At 42.0% G+C, this 21,058-nt stretch overlaps 1 protein-coding gene across 1 annotated transcript in view; it reads right to left on the bottom strand.

Moving 5' to 3' along the window:
* The window catches only part of PPFIBP1 (PPFIA binding protein 1), a 173,729-nt gene extending 152,904 nt beyond the window's left edge, over nt 1-20,825 (bottom strand). Inside the window, exons 1-2 of the mRNA XM_008712302.2 lie at nt 20,735-20,825; nt 1,385-1,461 (exon numbers count right to left, since the gene is read on the bottom strand). The gene's annotated coding sequence lies outside the window, so the exon portion shown is untranslated. The remainder of the gene's footprint in view (nt 1-1,384; nt 1,462-20,734) is intronic.
* Between the last annotated feature and the right edge of the window lie 233 nt (nt 20,826-21,058).

Here is a 21,058-nt window from a genome sequence, read left to right as displayed (position 1 = left end):
CTAACCCACAACCAACAAGAGATGGAAATCCAACAACCCTCCAAACCACCCCCACAAATACCCAAACACTGGGCAGCAGGCAGGTAAGGCAGCAAACGGGGGGAAGAGAGGCTTTGTCTTAAATCTAGGGCTAGAAAAACATGAGGCGTCTTGACGTGGAAAAAAAACTTTTCACCTCCCTCTTGTCAAAACATATTTTGGAAATTCATTAACCAAAACCTTTTCCAACAGAGGATTTAAACCCACACACCAAAATTATCTCCACAGAACAAACTAGTTAAGCAAACAGGAAGTTGATCAGGAACACCCTAAAAATTAACCATTGTTTTTACGGCTCCGATAAATCCAGCAGCTCGTGTTAGTACACAATGTAACACAAACAATCTCCAGTGAGTCCTCTAAACAGGAGAGCGCGAAATCCTCATCATAAGGGCTTTTCTAGGCAGGAATCACAGATGCCGCTGAAATTGAGCCTTTTGGGCTTCACCCTCCTAAAAGCTGATTTTATGATCTTTGAGATGGCATCCATTATCTGCCTTCATCTTCACAAACCTACAAGGCAGGGTTTCTCAACTTCAGCACTCCTGTCAGGGCAATTCCTTGTCATTCCTTGTTCTGTCCCATGCATCGTAAGGCGTTCAGCATGCCAGGCCTCCATTCCCATTGGTACCACGACAAATGTTTCCTGACGTCGCCAAATGACACCCCCAGGGCAAAATCACCCCAGCTGAAAACCACTGGTACAAATGACATGCTCTCATTGCCCCCATTTTACAAAGGAGGAAACAGACACAGCAAGGCCCACCTAACTTCAAAGCCCAAGATCCAAAACTCAATACTGTATTTGTGCACGGGTAGGAGGCATACCTTCTAGTATAACTTACAATACACACCCATCTTTTCTACTTGAGTCTCCTTTGCATCCACCCCCATGGAGCCTCGTCGAGTCGGCCTTGGCGCACATCGGTCGAGTAAACCATTCCTCTCATCACGTAAACATTTATGGATGATGACAGATAACAGACTCTGGTAACAAAGGCACAGTTGTGGCTTTTGACAAGTATATCATCTATCTGAAAAACTAAGACATAGTCAGGGACAAGCTATGTGGAGTGCCAGTTTTGAAGAAAACTGTTTCCTCATCTGTAAAATGGAGACGATGCTAGTGTTGCCCTCATAATTCACTGAGAGAAGGTGAATCAAGTTCCTTTCACAAAAGAGGATTTCAAAAAACAGCCAGATACCAAATGCCTGGCAATATGCAGGCACCGGCACTGGACGGATCAGAGCACCTCAAAATCACCGGGCAATGAACCCTCAAAAACACCCTGAACTCACCACGCACTTGACACTTGAGCATGCGAAAAACCAAAAATTTCATTACCTGCTTCCAGCAGAATTTGAGGGCTGAGCTCTGGCGGAGGCTCTTGGCAAAGGTTTCCTGAACTGCTTCAAGTGGGCCTGGGAAAGAGAAGGAAGGGTTCAAAGAGAAGAGCCAACAGGAGTAGGAGAAAAGGTGGAGTGGACTTAAACACTCCAGAGGGGCCGAGCTTAGGTCTCAGCCCAGCAGGACAGGGGAAGACAAGAGTGGGAAAAAAGGTCAAGCCCAGATGAGGACACAAGGTGACCTCCAGGTGACCAGTGGTGACACTGACCAGGTGAGACCAAGAAATATTTCTCCTAAAAAAGTAACCAAGGGCTGCTGCAAAGAATACATTCCATTACGAAGGTGGAGAACTTAATTTCTCAGACTAAAACATCAGCATTCCTCGAGCACAATAGGCAGATGCTTGCTTTAAATTTACATAAGTGAAAGTGACGATTTTGCCAGAACAATGAGTCAATCTGCCCTAAAAGTAAATCCAAATGTCTTCTTTTCCAAGTCCGCAGGTCCTCCTGTTCTGTAAGGGCATCAGCCCAACACAAGGAAACAAGAGCCCAGAGTAGCCAGATTTCCTGTTTTTAAAAATCTGGATTTCAATTAGGTGAAATCTCCCAAACTAAGTATTGACTTAAATTTCTTTAAATACCATGTAGGTCAAACCAAACCTATCTCCCTGCAGTCTCCACCCCAGGACCACCAGTATAAAAACACAGCCGTTAGCCATAGCCCACAGGAGGTCAAGTAAAGCTTTTTGGGGCAGGCAGGGGAGCCTCATGTCCAAGGTATATTTGGAAGATTTGTCTGGCAATGTGTTGTAGAGTACAGGGAAGAAACCAACTATAGGGCGTGTAGAGACTGCTTTTAGGCAATAGGCTTGAGCAATGAAATGTAGAAAGGTCCCACAAGCACCCCCCTGGCTGAATACAAACAGGCCCTCAGGTGACACCTCAAAATATCCATTTGTCCGGGGTACCTGGGTGACTCAGTCGGTTAAGCGTCTGACTCATAATTCGGCTCAGGTCATGATCTCATGGTTCATGAGATTGGGTCCCACGTCGGCCTCTGCACTCAGCGAGGAGTCTGCCTGGGGATTCCCTCCCTCTGGTCCTGCCCCCATCCCACCCGCACCCCCCTGACTCTCTCAATCTCTCTCTCTCAAATAAATAAATAAATCTTAAATACATATATATATATACACACACACACACACACACACACACACATATATATGGGCCTGTGAACAATGGGCTACTTACAATTAGGCACAGTTAACAAAAATGTGAGAATTCCATACATCGGCATACCTTCTCATTACCCCCCTTTTTTTTTTTTAAAGATTTTATTTATTTATTTGGCAGAGATAGAGACAGCCAGTGAGAGAGGGAACACAAGCAGGGGGAGTGGGAGAGGAAGAAGCAGGCTCATAGCAGAGGAGCCTGATGTGGGGCTCAATCCACAACGCCGGGATCACGCCCTGAGCCGAAGGCAGACGCTTAACCGCTGTGCCACCCAGGCGCCCCTCATTACCCCACTTTAAAAACAGCCCCCACCCACTGCCTCATTATAGGCAGCTTCTCCTCTGCTGTCCTGTCCACCCCCACACCCTACGGTCTATTCAATAAACTTCTATCTCCTTTGTTCTGCCTCAGGTGAATTCTTTCACCACTTGCACCACTGGCTTTGACCCAATCATCACCCCACATTTGGGGGCCCTTGATTGGGAGAGACACCCCACTTAGACACCACAAGATCCACATCAAGCTGACAGGGATGTGAACCAAGGCAATGGCGGAGGTAATAGAGAGTGATTTAAAAAAAAAAAAAATGTATGAAAGGCAAAAAAAATAACAGTGCTGATGTCCAGGAGAGGGTCCTTAGCATACCAGACACAAACCTGACCCATTGCAAACTTTGATAATAAAGGGGAGTCTTTAAGACCAAAGAGGAAACAGGCTTAACTGTGTGCTCTTCGACCTCTGAGAACAGGGCCATCCTCATGGACTTGTGACCTGTGTGGTCACACGGGACCCCATGCTCAGAAAGGCTCCATGCTTGGTTTAATGCTCTGCTGTCATCAACTTGAGATTCTTAACTTTGAACTTGTGTTTTGTAAGTGAGGTCTGATGGGGAAATGGAGCATGTGTGTGAGCAGAGGAGATTCTGTTTAGTATGTGTGGTCACCATTCTTACATAGTGTTTGCCATGACCCAAGAGCACAGAATTTCTGTGGATTCATGATGCATGGGAGTCCAGCAAGATTAGTTCAAGGTAAGTGTGTTACAAAGACAACTAAGTGAGCAGGTGGGTGGGTGCTGACAGCTCCGAGAAGCCATGCTTTCCATTCAAAGGTACCACTGCCCGCTTTGCATGCAGAAACAAAACAGTATCTTTCTAGGAAACACAACCAATCAAGGAATCCTATCATATCCTCTTATTCCTATTAGTTCCCTATATTAGCCGACCACGTACACTGAAAATAACGGCATAGAACGAAAAGGAGATAGGGCAACCCATGGTTCTTTTTCCTTTCAGTCCTTCCTTAAAGCCAACCCTTCCTTCTGTAAGACAAAGACTAATAGAATGCAGGTATCAAGAAGTGAATACAAGTAGTCAGTTTTGGGCAGTGTTTCCACATTCTGGTAAGAACGATACACATACGCACGTACAAATTACAAAATACAAAGTGTGTGATTTCAGTAATTCTGCAGATGTGTCGAATGCTCTAATATTTGCATTTAACACTGGACTTGCACCATATAAACAGTACAAATCATGCTAATAATTTAAATTTTGAATTTCTCTTCACTTAGAATGATATTAAATAGCAAACATGAGGACAAGTCAAGGGAGAGAGTGTAGAAGGAAAAGCTTTTTATGTTAGTACATTTAACATTGCTTTTTTTCCTGCTTTTTGAACAAGGGGACACACATTTTCATTTGACACAGGGCTCCACAAATTATGTGGCTGGCCCCCTGAGAACCACTGAACTCAAGAATATCATGCCTATCTAAAATGCTACACATGGGGCACCTGGGGGGCACAGTGGGTTGAGCAACCAACTCTTGGTTTTGGCTCAGGTCATGACCTCAGGGTGGTGAGACAGAGCCCCGGGACAGGTTCCACACTGGGTGTGGGGCCTGCTTGGGATTCTCTCTCCCCTCTCCCTCTGCCCCTGCAGGCACCATCCCCCACCCATCCCACCCCACCCCCGCCCACTGCATGCTCATGCACTCTCTCAAATAGTAAATAAAATCTTAAAAACATAAAATGAAATGCTACACACACCTGGATAAGTTCCTCCTGATGTCTTTCAAAGCAACCCCCAAAAGACCCACCAATGGACTGATGGGGGTGCTGATTTTTAGTTCCATACTCTTAATTACTGAATCACTTCAGCCCTTTTCCCCCAGACCCCTCACGTCATTACAACAACACATCTGCTGAAATAGTGCAAGCCATGTCTTTCCAACTGAAAATGGCTCTAGAGACAATCAGTTCAACTGATGACTACAGAAGACCTAAGCATCTACGGCAGAGACCTCTCTGCGGGACACCTCCCTTCTACAGAGTGCTTCCCCGAGCTTTGGCGGTGCAGTTTTAACCAAACTCAAGCTGTTTCTCACCCCTCAGAGTGCTCGGGTTTCCCCTGGGAAGTGGTTCTGTGAACCACTAAGTCTGGCTGTCTAAAAACGCCTCCTTCGAATACAGTCAAGTTTTCCTTTGTCTCATTTCATTCTCCTCTTCTGTTTTGTACCACCGCTTTCCACTTCGATAAATTAATTTCCTGCCTGGAGACACATCCCGGCAAATGTGTCAGTTTGTATTGTTTAGATGAGAGACTTCTGTCATTCTTTCACATTTTTCCTCTGCACCAATAATCCTGAGAGCCGGCCTCTCAGGAGCCTCAATGACTCGTCTATGAATTTCTTTTCACTGCCTCCTATTAGGCTGAAAAAATGCAGACTGCCTGTGGTGAACTTACTCAACTCTTAACCCTTCCAATCACATCTTTTTCTAGTTCCCCGTCCTTTCTTCTAGCCCATCTGAAGAAGGACTCTTAGGGAGTTCAGGGCTACCCGGCCACTCTCCCCCTGATTGTTGTTTTTTTTTTTTTTTTAAAGATTTTATTTATTTATTCGACAGAGATAGAGACAGCCAGCGAGAGAGGGAACACAAGCAGGGGGAGTGGGAGAGGAAGAAGCAGGCTCATAGTGGAAGAGCCTGATGTGGGGCTCGATCCCAGATCACCGGGATCACGCCCTGAGCCGAAGGCAGCCGCTTAACCGCTGTGCCACCCAGGCGCCCCATCTCCCCCTGATTGTTAATGCTGCTTTCACATCACACCCCCTCCCTGCCTGCTCGCACCAAACTACCACAGCATGCCTCTCCTGGTTTCATTCCTTGAAAGGCTGGGCTAACGGGCCACCTGCGGTGCATCCCCTCCCTTGCAATCCTGTTTTTTGCACTCTGGACTGCATCTCTACTGGGCTACTGAGACTGCACTCTCCAAGTTCATGAATGACCTTGTGGCTGGCCCAGGGGCAGTTCCTCAGACCCATCCTTCTAACGGGTCTGTTGCGCCGGATGGCAAGGACAGGCCACGTGTGTTGGGTCTGCTTCTTCCCTTTGCTACCACCACCTTCCCCTTGTCTGGTGGCTCCTGCTCTTCCTCCTTTAATCAATTTCGTTAGCCTGATCGTGTCTAAATGTCAGGAGATCGTGGAAGTTATGTATTTGCTTCTCTTTTTACTCTGCATCTTCTTCAAAATAGCTGGGTTAAGAGATACAAATTTCCAGTGGTAAAATAAATAAGTCACAGAGAACAGAAGTGCAGCAGAGGGAATGTGGTCAATAATATTTTAATAACACTGTTTGGTGATCGATGGTAAACCACACCTATTGTGGTGAGCACTGCAGAATGTAGAGAAGTGTCGAATTGCTACAGCGCGCACCTGAAAGAATATAACGTGGTATGTCAACTATCTTTCAGTAAAAAATTTAAATAACAATAATAAAATTGGGAATATTTGATATATTGTACACAGCGTAACAGTAAATAACTAAATTTTCAATTTTGCTTTTTTAGTTTCAAAGTATTTTATGGTTTGTTGTGTTTCCGCAGATTATAGGCATTTCTCTAAGATTTCCAAAAGTAAATCAAATGAAAGATAAGTTGTACTCATTACTTATCCATAATAGAGGACATCTTCCCTTGATATTAAAAATTTCATGGCCTCGAAATAATTGATCAAAATTAGATTCAAATAAACCTCAGCATGCCACATTCTGTCATGATTTCTTGCCCCATATTTTCTAGCCTTTAAAAATATTTGACTACAAAAATGCTAATAAATATATATTCTGTAAAAAAAAAAAAAAAAGTTCCCTGAAAGCTCTAACTTGCTTCTCTTTTTATTCTACATCTTCTTTAGTGAGTTCATCTATCTTACTCATTATGAAACAGCTACATGGAAATGATCCATCAATCTAGGATTCTGCCTAAACTCCAAACATGAATTTCAAAAAAATGTTTTTAAAGATTTTATTTATTTATTTGACAGAGACAGAGAGACAGCAAGAGAGGGAACACAAGCAGGGGGAGTGGGAGAGGGAAAAGCAAGTCTCCTTCTTAGCGGGGAGCCTAACGCGGGGCTCAATCCCAGGACCCTGGGATCGTGACCTGAGCCAAAGGCAGACGCTTAATGACCGAGCCACCAGGGCACCCCTCAAATTTTTTTAAAAGATTTTATTTACTTATTTGACAGAGAGTAGGAGAGAGAGCAAGACAGAGCACAAGGAGGGGGAGCAGCAGAAGGAGAGGGTGAAGCAGGTTCCCCTCTGGGCAAGGAGCACGATGCAGGACTCGATCACTGGACCCCGGGATCACGACCTGAGCCAAAGGCAGATGCCTAACCAACTGAGCCACGCAGGTGCCCCCATATTTCAAATTCTTAACATCTTCATGTGGATAAAATCAACTAACAGATCTTAATGGCATTTAACATGTCAAATACAGAAGTAAGCCAGAGGCAGTAATAGGAAGTGATTAGAGATACTGACCCTAGAGACTGTACCTATCTGCATTTAAATACAAACTCCAACAGAGGACAGTCCAAGATAGCGGAGGAGTAGGACACTTTAGTTTAATCTAGTCCCAGGAATTCAGCTAGATAGCTATCAAATTATCCTGAACACCTGTGAACTCAACAGGAGATCTAAGAACATAGTTGCAACTCTACAAATAAAAAGGTGACCACTTTCTGCAAGAATGACAAGACAGAAAAACTCACATCAAAAAAAAAAAAATAAAAAATAACAAGGGGCAGTACAGACTGCCAGGGACCTAATCAGTAATAGATGTAAATAAGATGTCAGAACTTCAGTTTAGAATAACAATTATAAACATACTAGCTGGGCTTGAAAAAAGCATAGAAGACACTAAAGAAGCTCTTTCTGGAGAAATAAAAGAACTAAAATCTAATCAAATCAAAATTAAAAAGGCTATTAATGAGATGCAATTAAAAAATGGAGGCTCTAATTGCAAGGATAAATGAGGCAGAAGACAGAATTAGATACAGAAGACAAAATGATGGAGAATAAAGAAGCTGAGAAAAAGAGAGATAAACATACTGGATGATGAGGGGAGAATTCAAGAGATAAGTGATACCATAAAGCAAAACAATATTAACATAATTGGGATGGCAGAAGAAGGGGGGGGCAGAAGGTATATTGGAGCAAATTATAGCTGAGAACTTCCCTAATCTGGGGAAGGAAACAGGCATTAAAGTCCAGGAGGCACACAGAATCCCCCTCAAAAAATCAATAAAAATAGATCAACACCCCAATATATAATAGTGAAACTTGCAAATCTCAGAGACAAAGAGAAAACCCTGAAAGCACCTCAGGACAAGAGGTCTATAACCTACGGGGGAGAAACATTAGACTGGCAGCAGACCTATCCACAGAGACCTGGCAGGCCAGAAAGGATGGGCATGATACAAGTCAGGGTGCTAAATGAAAAAAACATGCAGCCAAGAACAGTTTATCCAGCAAGGAAGTCATTCAAAATAGAAGGAGAGAGAAAACGCTTCCAGGACAAACAGAAACTAAAAGAATGTGTGATCACCAAACCAGCCCCGCAAGAAATATTAAAAGGGATCCTTTAAGCGAAGAGAGAGGCCAAAAGTAACATAGACCAGAAAGGAACAGAGACATTATACAGAAACAGTGACTTTACATGTAATACGATGGCACTAAATTCGTATCTTTCAATAGTTACTCTGAATGTAAATGGGCTAAACAACCCAATCAAAAGACAAGGGAATCAGACTGGATAAAAAAGCAAAACCCATTGGTAAGCTATCTGCAAGAGACTCATTTTAGACCGAAAGACACCCCCAGATTGAAAGTGAGGGGGTGAAAACTATCATGCTAATGGACATCAAAAGAAAGCTGGGGTAGCAATCCTTATGTCAGACAAATTATTTTTTAAACCAAAGACTATAATAAGAGATGAGGAAGGACACTAAAAACATACTTAAAGGGTCTATCCAAAAAGATCTAACAATTGTAAATATTTATGTCCCTAACTTGGGAGCAGCCAATTATATAAACCAATTAATAACAAAATTAAAAAAACACATTCATAATAATACAATAATAGGGGGCGCCTGGGTGGCACGGTGGTTGAGCATCTGCCTTCAGCTCAGGGTGTGATCCCGGCATTGCAGGATCGAGCCCCACGACGGGCTCCTCCGCTGTGAGCCTGCTTCTTCCTCTCCTACTCCCCCTGCTCGTGTTCCCTCTCTCGCTGGCTGTCTCTATCTCTGTTGAATAAATAAATAAAATCTTAAAAAATAATAATAATACAATAATAGTAGGGGACTTTAACACCCCACTCATTGCAATGGACAGATCATCTAAGAGGAAAATCAACAAGGAAACAAGGGCTTTGAATGACACACTGAACCAGATGGACTTCACAGATATATTCAGAGCATTCCATCCTAAAGCAAAAGAATACACATTCTTCTTCAATGCACATGGAACATTCTCCAGAATAGATCACACACTGAATCACAAATCAGGTCTCAACCGGTACCAAAAGATTGGGATCATTCCCTGCATATTTTCAGATCACAATGCTTTGAAACTCGAACTCAATCAAAGGAGGAAATTTGGAAGGAACTCAAATACCTAGAGGCTAACAAGCATCCTACAAAAGAATGAATGGGTCAACCAGGAAACTGAAGAGTTTTTTTTTTAATTCATGGAAATAAATGAAAGTGAAAACACAACTGTTCAAAACCTTTGGGATGCAGCAAAGGCAGTCCTAAGAGGGAAGTATATAGCAATACAACGCTTTCTCAAGAAACAAGAAAGGTCTCAAATACACAACCTAACCTTACACCTGAAGGAACTGGAGAAAGAACAGTAAATAAAGCCTAAATCCAGGAGGAGAAGAGAAATAATAAAGATTAGAGCAGAAATCAATGAAACAGAAACCAAAAGAGCAGTAGAACAGATCAAGGAAACTAGGAGCTGGTTCTTTGAAAGAGTAAGGTCGATAAACCTCTGGCCAGACTTATCAAAAAGAAAAGACTTAAGTAAGGACTGAAATAAAATCATGAATGAAAGAAGAGTGATCACAACCAACACCCAAGAAATACAATTATAAGTATATATTATGAGCAGCTACATGCCAACAAATTAGTCAATCTAGAAGAAATGGATGCATTCCTAGAGACATATAAACTACCAAAACTGAAACAGGAAGAAATGGAAAACCTGAACAGATCAATAACCAGCAAGGCAATTGAAGCAGGAAGCAAAATCTCCCAACAAACAAGAGTCCAGGGCTGGATGGCTTCCCAGCAGAATTCTACCGAACATTTAAAGAAGAATTAATACCTATTCTTCTGAAGCTGTTTCAAAAAATAGAAATAGAAGGAAAACTTCCAAACTCTTTCTATGAGGCCAGCATTACCTTGATCCCAAAATCAGACAAAGACCCAACCAAAAAGGACAATTACAGACCAATATCCCTGATGAACATGGATGCAAAATGCTCACCAAGATACTAGCTAATAAGATCCAACAGTACATTAAAGGCATTACTCACCATGACCAATTGGGATTTACTCATGGGCTGCAAGGGTAGTTCAACACCCGCAAATCAATCAATGTGATACATCACATTAATAAAGGAAAGGACAAGAACCATATGATCCTCTCCATAGATGCAGAAAGTGCATTTGACAAAATACAACATCCTTTTTTGATAAAAACTCTGCAGTGTAGGGATAGAGGGAACATATCTCAATATCATAAAAGCCATATATTAAAAACCCAGAGCGAATATCATCCTCAGTGAGGAAAAACAGAGCTTTTCCCCTAAGGTCAGGAACACAGCAGGGGTGTCACTCTCACCACTACTGTTCAACATAGTACTAGAAGTTCTAACCTCAGCAATCAGACAACAAAAAGAAATAAAAGGCATCTGAATCAGCAAGGAAGAAGTCAAACTCTCTCTCTTTGCAGATGACATGCTATTCTATGTAGAAAACCCAAAAGACTCCACCCAAAAGTTGCTAGAACTGATACAGGAATTCAGCAATGTGGCAGGATATAAAAAAAATCAATGCACAGAAGTCAGTTGCTTTTCTATACAGTAACAATGAGACAGAAGAAAGAGAAATTAAGGAGTTGATCCCATTTACAATTGCACCAAAACCCAGAAGATACCTAGAAACAAACTAAACCAAAGAGGCCCAGTACTCTGAAAACTATAGAAACTTATGAAAGAAATTGAGGGAGACACAAAGAAATGGAAAATCATTCCACACTCATGGATTGGAAGAACAAATATTGTTAAAATGTCTATGCTACCTAGAGCAATCTATACATTCAATGCAATCCCTATCAAAATTCCATCAACTTTTTTCACAGAGCTGGAACAAACAATCCTAAAATTTGTATGGAACCAGAAAAGACCCCAAATAGCCAGAGGAATGTTGAAAAAGAAAACCAAAGGTGGTGGCATCACAATTCTGCACTTTAAGCTCTGTTACAAAGCTGTAATCATCAAGACAGTATGGTACTGGCACAAAAACAGGCACATAGATCAATGGAACAGAATAGAGAACCCAGAAATGGACCCTCAATTCTATGGACAACTAATTTTTGACAAAGCAGAAAAGAATACCCAATGGAATAAAGACAGTCTCTTCAACAAATGGTGCTGGGAAAATTCGACAGCCACATGCAGAAGAATGAAACTGGACCATTTCTTTACACCATACACAAAAATAGACTCAAAATGGATGAAAGACCTAAATGTGAGACAGGAATCCATCAAAATCGTTGAGGAGAACACAGGCAGCAACCTCTGCGACCTTGGCCATAGCTACTCTTGCTAGACATGTCTTCAAAGGCAAAAATGAACTACTGGGACTTCATCAAGATAAAAAGCTTTTGCACAGCAAAGGAAACAGTAGATAAAATCAAAAGACAACTGACAGAATGGGAGAAGATATTTGCAAATGTCTTACTAGATAAAGGGCTAGTATCCAAAATCTATAAAGAACTTATCAAACTCGACACCCAAAGAACAAAAAAAATCCAGTCAAGAAATGGGCAGAAGACAAGAAGACATTTCTCTTAAGATATACCAATGGCCAGCACACATGAAAAAAAATGCTCAACATTACTTGGCATCAGGGAAATACAAATCAAAACCACAATGAGATACCACCTCACACCAGTCAGAATGGCTAAAATTAACAAGACAGGAAACAACAGATGTTGGCTAGGATGAAGAGAAAGCAGAACCCTCTTATGGGATCTGTGGGAATGCAAGCTGGTGCATATTCTGGAAAACATATGGAGGTTCCTCAAAAATTTGAAAACAGAGCCACTCTATGACCCAGCAATTGAATTACTGGGTGTTTACCCCAAAGACACAAATGCAGTGAGCCAAAGGGGCACCTGCACCCCAACGTTTATAGCACCAATGTCCACAATAGCCAAACTATGGAAAGAGACAAGATGTCCATCGACAGATGAATGGATAAAGAAGATGTGGTATACCACACATACATGCACACACACACACACACACACACACACACACAACGGAATACTACTCAGCCATCAAGAAGAATGAAACCTTGACATTTACAATGACATGGATGGAACTAGAGGGTATTATGCTAAGCAAAATAAGTCAGTCAGAGAAAGATAATTATCATATGATCTCACTCATATGGAATTTAAGAAAAACAGAGAGGATCATAGGGGAAGAGGGGGAAAAGTAAGACGACATCAGAGGAGGAGACAAATCAACAGAAACTCTTAATCACAGGAAACAAACTGAGGGTTGCTGGAGGGGAGATGGATAGAGAGAGGGGGTAATTGGGTGATGGACATTAAGGAGGTCATGTGATGTGATGAGCACTGGGTATTATATAAGACTGATGAATCATTGACCTCTACCTCTGAAACTAATAATACATTATATGTTAACTGAATTTAAATTAAAAAAAAAATATATGAGTCCAACATGCACAATCTAGGGAAATTCATCTAGCCTCTCTGTGCCTCAGTTTCCTCCTCTATAGTGTAGGGATAATAACAATACCTTTTCTTATAGCTGATGTGGGGATTAAATCTAAGTTAAAATACGTAAGGTACTTAGAATATGCCAAGTGCTGTGTAAGCATTAACTATTACTACTGTTGCTACTGTCATTCTAAAAACCTAATAAGACAGATACTATTACTTTACCCATTTATATAATGAGAAGACAAAGGTAAGTTACTGTGGGTCATGATGGAATCTCAAACTCCAGGTATTCAATTCTTAATTCATCTTATTTCCCATTAAAATTCAACTTTCACTTGTGTGCCATTTTTCTTAAGATTTTATTTATTTTATTTGAGAGAGAGAACACATACACGTGAGTGGGGGGAGGGGCAGAAGGAGAGGGAGAGAATCCCAAGCAGACTCTGCACTGAGCACACAGCCCAACATGGGCCTGAATCTCAGAACCTTGAGATCATGACCTGAGCTGAAGCCAAGAGTCGAACGCTTACCTGGCTGAGCCATCCATGTGCCCTGATGCCTTTCTGATTAAAGGTGTTTTACCCCTCTCTCCGCCCCTCACCACTTATATTCCAATAACATCCAACATACTATTTCCAAAGTCACCTTTATAACATAATTCTCATAATTCTCCCCACCTTTTAAAAAAAAAATCTCATTTTAAAGCATAATCTTGTCACTCTCTTAAAAACCCTCTAAGGGCTGGCTCCATTACATCTTTACTGTTCTTAATATTGATCTCTGTATCTCATCTTTCTCTAAAATTAATCTCACTACATTCTACATTTCACACCAAAGCCCAGCATGCTCATCTCCCCCCACTGCCTCCTCAAAATCTCCTACTCCCTCAAGACCCATTCAAATCCCACCTCCTCTAGGGATCCCACCAAACTCAATCCTTTGTTCGAGTGACTCATCTAGCTCGTTTGATCTTCCCACACCTACCTCCCAAAGATCCAACAAATTGATTTTTTGAACTTAAGCATTTTTTATATTTCAGGAATAATGCATGAAGGTTGTAAAATAAACATTAATATGCTTTTAAAAAAATTAAAGCCCCTTTCATCCTCCCTGCCATGCTAATCTCACCTCCCATAAATCACCCTATTTAATAATTTTTCATGCATTAACAAATATAAACTATACATATGTGCTTGGCTGTTTTCCTTAATATACAACAGACATATGTATAAGTCAACATGTTTTCTCTTTCAACCATATTAACAGCTAAACAGTAGTCTAAATCTGTTTTTTATTATGGTTATGTGTAAGGAGGGCCATCTCTGTTCTGCCCCCATCTCCCATATGTGACTTTTCTCAAGGGTAAAGACCATGTTTTGTTCTTACATCTTCAAGAGGACCTCATACCAAAGCCAAGAATTCCTTAAACACATATATTATCATATTTAGTCCTCATAAGCACCCAAGTATTCCTATTTCACAGAAGACAAGAGCACACAGCTTTTGGACAAGGGATTCTAACCTACATTTCTCTGACTCTGGAGTCCACACCCTTCATCCCCAGGCTATACCTAATAAATTTTTCATAAGGACATCCTTTTGCTTTTTCAACCAAAGTTGGAAGACAGAAGAGCTCCAAGTATTCTGATGTAGGTGGTTGAGGCTGAGGATAAGAGATAGGCGTTGGCCAAATGGCAAGTACACGCCAACAAGTGGTTGCAGCTATAAAGCTAATCTACCATTCGGTCCTTCAATCTGTGTTTACTGAGAACCTACTAGAAGTTGAATTACTTGCCTCTTCTTCTACAGACTCCCCATTACACTTTCCCTGGGGAGTAGTTGCCACCATTTGTTGAAAACCTCTGTGCCGAATGTGCCGTTATTATTTCTATTCATAATTTCTAATTATTTTGAAAATATTTCTAAAAATTCTATGAGACAAATATCAGCACCACCATTTTAAAGATGGGAAAACCTAGACTCAGAGAAGTTAAATTACTTGCCAATACTAGACTATGATAAATAGCAAAGCCAGGATTCAAGCAAAGGGTCTGTGTGGCTCCAGACTGGCCCCTCTTTTGTTGTACAGAATGCTGCTTTTTCAATTCTTAGAAAAAAGATGAACTAGGACTTTTTAAAATTTAGACTCAGTTAGGATTACATTTGGCTACAAGTAACAGACCCAGCTTCTGTGGTCTAACCAAATAGAGATTTTCTTTTCCTCCCAGAAAGTCAAGAAATGGGCAGACAAGTTCTGGTAGAGCAGTTCGAAAATGCCATCAGCTTCTCAGCCCGTTTAACACTTAAGCTTCTTGTCTTTGGTCACAAGATGGCTTCTCCATTTCGAAAACCACCTTCATGATCCAGGAAGAAAAAAGTACAAAGAGCAAAAGGTGAGCTCACAGAGGCCATCCCCTTATAAGAGCTTTTGAAAGTGGGGAGGGAGCCCAACCCACCTACTTCCATCTCATTGGCCAAGACTAGTGCACTTAGACACCCTGCAAGAGATTCTGGAAAAATTAAGTTTTTCGTTGCATTTTTGTTTTTCTTTTTAAACTGGCCACGGTGGTAAATTAAAATGGGGTTCGCTGTAGGGAAGATGTGGGTGGGATGGCTTCTGGTTGGCATTTAGCTGTGTCTGCCCCAGACGGTGATGTAGAACACAAGTCACCATAGAGAATCAAGGTACTCTGGGGAGGGAAGAAAGCAATGAAAGAAACTTAACTCCCTATATAGAAGCTTTCTGGTTGTGCAAAGTCACAAACTGATGGGGGTGGGGGCTGGAAGAATGTGAAAGCATCCACAGCAGCCGATCCAGAGGAAAAACACTGAGAGCCAGGTGATTTCACACAAATCATTCTGGCCAACTCACAGGTTCAACGGGAGTGTTCTCTCAGAGTCCTCCACTGTTTCGCTTCCTCCCACTCACTCACTTCCCAGAGTTAATATAGAGGAGACCCTACAGGCTCATTGGACTCTCCTATCATTCGTAAGAAGTAGTAGAGCGTGTCCAAATTCTGATTCAAACAAAACTCTCTACTATGTGTTGTTATAAGCAGCACCATGTTTAGACACAGATAATGGCCGCCGAAACATGACTTACGCAACCACTGCAGCCACACTAATGAGTTAGAATATTAAGAAAGTAGGCCATCTAGTTCTAGCCTTGTTTTCACTTTCTCCTAAATAAAGTAAACTCCATTAACTGTCCTCACAAAAACCTCATAAAACTCTGTGGTGGCGAGATGACGACATTTGTACAAGTACTATACAGAGAAAGGTGACAAAGAGCCAGCAAAAAAGGACTAGACCCTGTGAACTAGATCCTACATACAGAGATACAAGATAACGTAGGCATATTTAGTGATCTGGTAGAGGATTATGTGCATAGCATGAAAGAATTAATACGCTTCCCAATGGGCTTCCTGCTTCTTCCCAAGAACTCCCTTGCTTGCCTCAAGAACTTGGCCACACATTTATGAATGGGCTTGCTAATGAAAAGAGCATCTTTACTCTCTCCTATCAGGTAAAATTAAGTTTGCCCTTGTTAACACACACACACACACACACACACACGCTAGGACTCAGCACACCTGCTCTCTCAAACTTGTATCTGTTTTTATGTCAAATGCTGATTTCCCTAAATTAAAAGAGAGGTGAAACTACCTAGCCTTCCTCTGGATTCAGGGGGTGTCCATCAAATCTACAGCCAGCCCCAAATGTTACAGTACTTGATCTTCTTCCTCCAGGACTCACAGTCGAGCCATGAGCCTTTGCCAGAATGACTGGTATTGACTACCGTTGGAGTTTGTACAATTTCTTCAGTCATGGACATTTTTAGGTACACCCCTGTACAGAAGACACCAAATGATCTTTCTATTCTGAACTCATGACACTTGCCAATGAAAACAAGGATTTGCATGTGGGCCAGTCAAATATGAGTCACAGCAAGTTCTAGGGAGACACACAACCCAAGTCCAGTCACCAACTGTGACACCACACCCACCAGGACCACACTCAGGGTCCAAAGCCACATTTCAGAAATAGAAGCTCTTCAATGGGTATAGACCAGTACACATGTCACTCAGACCCTCCTCTCCCCCACAAAAGTGCGTAACAAGTGTGCAAACTTGAAACTCCTGGGAGAGCCCATTTTTTTTAATCTAAAATCCAGTTGTCTGGCATTTTAGATTCTTCAAAATGGAAAAAAAATATGAAGCAAAAGTAATCCTCACCACTTGGCCTTTTGAAACATTGTCCACTTAGGCCAAACTGGCATCAATAATGACTAGATTTAAAATGAAGAGTGTAAAAGAAATAGAAGTGTCTTTGTATTTTTTGCGGGGTGGGTTGGTTCAGTTTAGTTTTTTTAAGCCATTACCTCCAATTAATATAGCGTTCATCTTTGTGGTTGTAATATATGTGACAAAAGCTGTCAGCTTTTTGACTAGGAAAAAGGTTCTGACATGCACGGTGAGGAGCCTGAGGAAAAACCGGCATCACACACTACAGATGAAGCGACTGCACAAGCCCAGAGCGGGTTTTGGACAGTGTCCATTTTGGGGCAGTTTGATGACTGATTTAACTGTGAAATTATCAACTTTTAGTTGAAGGGAACTGCTGGCCAGAAGACAGACGCTTTGTTCCACTTATCTCCAAACACCACCCAGTGTCACTAATCTCAACAGCTTTGCATCTCATACTTACACCCATCTGTTCAACCACAGTTAAAAAATAACAATAACAATCCCAGCTCCCTGAACTATTTCACGATCGGCTGCTCAACTGTGACTTTTTCTTAATTTCAGAACTAATATGGCTTTCTAGGGAAATCTCTGGAAATAAAAAAAGGCCATCATTATGCAGTATCTCTTGCCTATGCCTCCGCCTTGAAGCAGTATTTCTTTAATAAAGAATCAAGACACACACCCAAATGTGAATGAATACTCATTATTTCACTCATTCATTGTTTTGAAAAGGTAATTCAAAGCAGGTCAGAAACATGTAATAATATCTTTGAAAAGACAGCATCAGATGAATGAGGTCTTCTTTCCGTTAACAGTTTAACAATGTGCTATTTGGGAACCTTTTTTGAGCGAGAGAGTGAGCACGGGTGGAGGGAGGGGGCAGAGGGAGCAGGAGAGGGAGAATTCCAAGCAGAATCCCTGCTGAGTGTGCAGCCCAATGTGGGGTCGATCCCAGGACCCCTAGACCAAGACGCGAGCCGTAAATAAGAGTCGGACACTCAACCGAGCCCCTCAGGTGCCCCTGGGAACCTTCTTAAATGGGAGACGAAAAACTCAAAAAGTTAACTTTAATGTAACAAATTACCAACCTAATCTAAATTAACTATAAAAATACAAATATTTCCTGAATAGGAAAGGCACGTTTTTCACAAGGAGTCAGCTAGTGCGTAACAGGGAAAAAGTGACCTTGTTCTGATTTATCTTGTGCTGGTACAGTGAGTGACAAAAAGACTACATAAAAAGTTAAGCTCTCCCTCACTGAACCTGTCTCCAAAAAATGTCTATGATGCCCTTGAAATTAGGCACTATTGATCTGGAACTACATTGTGCCCTCCATTTCAAGCCAACATCTATCTGCCCACAAAGGCCAGATTATCCTATTTTTTTTTAAGTTAGGTATCGGAAGTAGGATAGTTGCTGGTTAAAGAGAACTTAACCGAAACCTGATCCTACCCTTCTCAATGACTCAAATTTCTTTCAAATTTTGTCCTTTAAAAGTACTTTGTTTTACTATACCATACTACCTTATAAAAACAACAGAGAAAGGGAAATAAATATTAGTTAAAATTAAGTATACTTAAAATAAGTGTTATTACTCAATAACACTGTGAATGAAATTTAAAGCACTGGCATATTCAAGGCCCTAAGCCAGGACTACTTTCCCGGAAAGAAAGCATAAATTTGAATTTGGCACATCAGGACAACATCGTAAAGATGCTCTTTACTTGACTGGTTATTACAAACTGCAGTTTGAACACTCTATCAACCAAGGCTCCAGTGAGCTTACATCAGCCCACAGGAATTCCACATTACCTCCTCTTTCCCACTGAAAAAGTACACTGGAAAATACAGTATGTTTTATGTACTTCCCATAGAACATAAATAGAAAAGACCCATTCACCACTATTTCACAGCCATTAAGCATTTGCTACTTCTTAGCCCCAAAACACAAACCAAAATTAAAATGTTCTGACCTTTTCAGTAAAACACACCTTCCCTTTGCAAAAAGCCTGCTCCTTATCCACTCTGTACTAATTTTTTCAAGAACTAAGAATAATACAGACCCAGGTGTTTTATAAACAACAGCAAAACAAAACACTTCTTTCTAGCTCTGAAATCTGATTGGAAAGATGGAGAAACCTGTCTGTGAAGTCCTGTGCTCCCTATTTCCCTCCATGGGTTTATAAGATGTAATGTGGCGTTTCTTTCTTTCCTCACCTCCTAGAAATGCCCTTTCATTCAAGGCACCTGGGATGCAGCTTTTGCCTCATGATGAAGTTCACACCTGACCTGACAACGGAAGGATCTTCACTGCTGAGGAACAGTGGTGAACGAAAGGGGAAACCTGATTCCCAAGTCTCAGCCCCTAGGTGTTTTGTTTTGTTTTTTCTTCTCCAAAAGAAAGAGCCTCAAGCACTGATTAGTGAGGGTTCTGAATCAGTTTATAGAGTTAATTCTTTTCCCCAGAAAGTCAATCACAACCAATTAGTGACCTCGGCACACAAGATCTCCAAACAGGAAAAAGGGTTTCAAACAGGAAATAAACAAAAATCAGAATTCTATACTTCCACCTCTCAAAATATCTTTTCCTCCCAAGGGCCAATTGCTTTTCCTAACTTCTAAACTTGGACACTAAATCCAGTTCTTCTTCTGCTCTCTGCACTTCTTACTGAAAGGAAGAATTTGTTTGGTCCCACACGCTGAAAAAGCCATGCTCCTATAATTAAGAGTTTGTATGCCCCGCCTTCCACCCCATTTCCCTGTGAAAACTCTCTTCTCCAAAAATGATCCTTGAAAACGCAGTTACCAGCCCTCACTCATCCTTTTCTCAAGCAGCCACAGGGAGCAGATCTGAAGATTCTCAGCAGCTTTCCTAACCCCTCCAGATCACAAAGTTGGCAATGAAAGGGATTCTGTTAAAGTGTCATAATGAAAAGGAGTTGGAGTTTTAGAAGTGTGCCCCCAAGAGACGAGTCTTCCCACAGCTCATAATTAATACATCCCAAGTCAATTTCTCAGATCCTGACTGGACCATATAATATAAAAGGATTTTTTTACGTTGACACATAACAATATTAAGAATAACAATATTCTTTCATTTAAATCAACATGTAACAGGCCACAGGGAAACTAAAAAATACAAACCTTTCGTTCTCTTTCGAAGGGCATAAATTTTGAGTCGAAACTTGTGACATTGTTCAATACCGCCCCCAACACACAAACACACACACACACACACACACACACACTTCTCTAATTGGGGTTCTCAAGTATTACTGGGAGACTAGGGTGTGGGGGGGGGGTCTAAGGACACAGACAATCCCTTACAGGTCCATCCTGGAGGTACTTTTCACATATAAGTTGGGAGCCCCCGGAGTTAAGCCCTCCCCCCAAAAAAGTTCCCGTTCCCCCTGGGAAACAGGAGTGAGTTGGAAAGGAAATCGACCCGGGGAAGAGGAGGAGCAGCTTGCAACACCCAGCTGCAACCACACAACGGTGCCACTTCCCTCCGGGTCTCTGAGAGGAGCCAAACGCCCTTACCTGGGGGTGGAAAGCCGCCGGCACTAGTTCCAAAAGTTCTGGTTCACCTTCCGTCCGAGTTCAAAGCCCCGGCACGGCGGCCCCGCCGCAGGCTCTCAGCCCGAACCCTTTCCCGTCCCGCTCCCGCCTTCCCCACCCTCTCGGCCCTACACCATGTCAGGAATCCGGGCAGGCACCGAGCTGGGAGCTGACATCACTCCCAGTTCCAGGTACCTCCCCCTCCCACCTCCCACTCGCCTTCTCTCCTCCCTCCCTGCGGGAATTAGCCAAAGAGAGTTCGCAAGGGGGTGGGGTCGGCCGCGCCCGGGCGCCCGCTGATTGGGC

Source organism: Ursus maritimus, unplaced genomic scaffold (assembly GCF_017311325.1).
Source record: "Ursus maritimus isolate PB19 unplaced genomic scaffold, ASM1731132v1 scaffold_26, whole genome shotgun sequence".
Lineage (NCBI taxonomy): Eukaryota > Metazoa > Chordata > Mammalia > Carnivora > Ursidae > Ursus > Ursus maritimus.
Note: the sequence above shows the minus strand (reverse complement) of the source record. Positions and strands in the feature narration are given on the sequence as shown.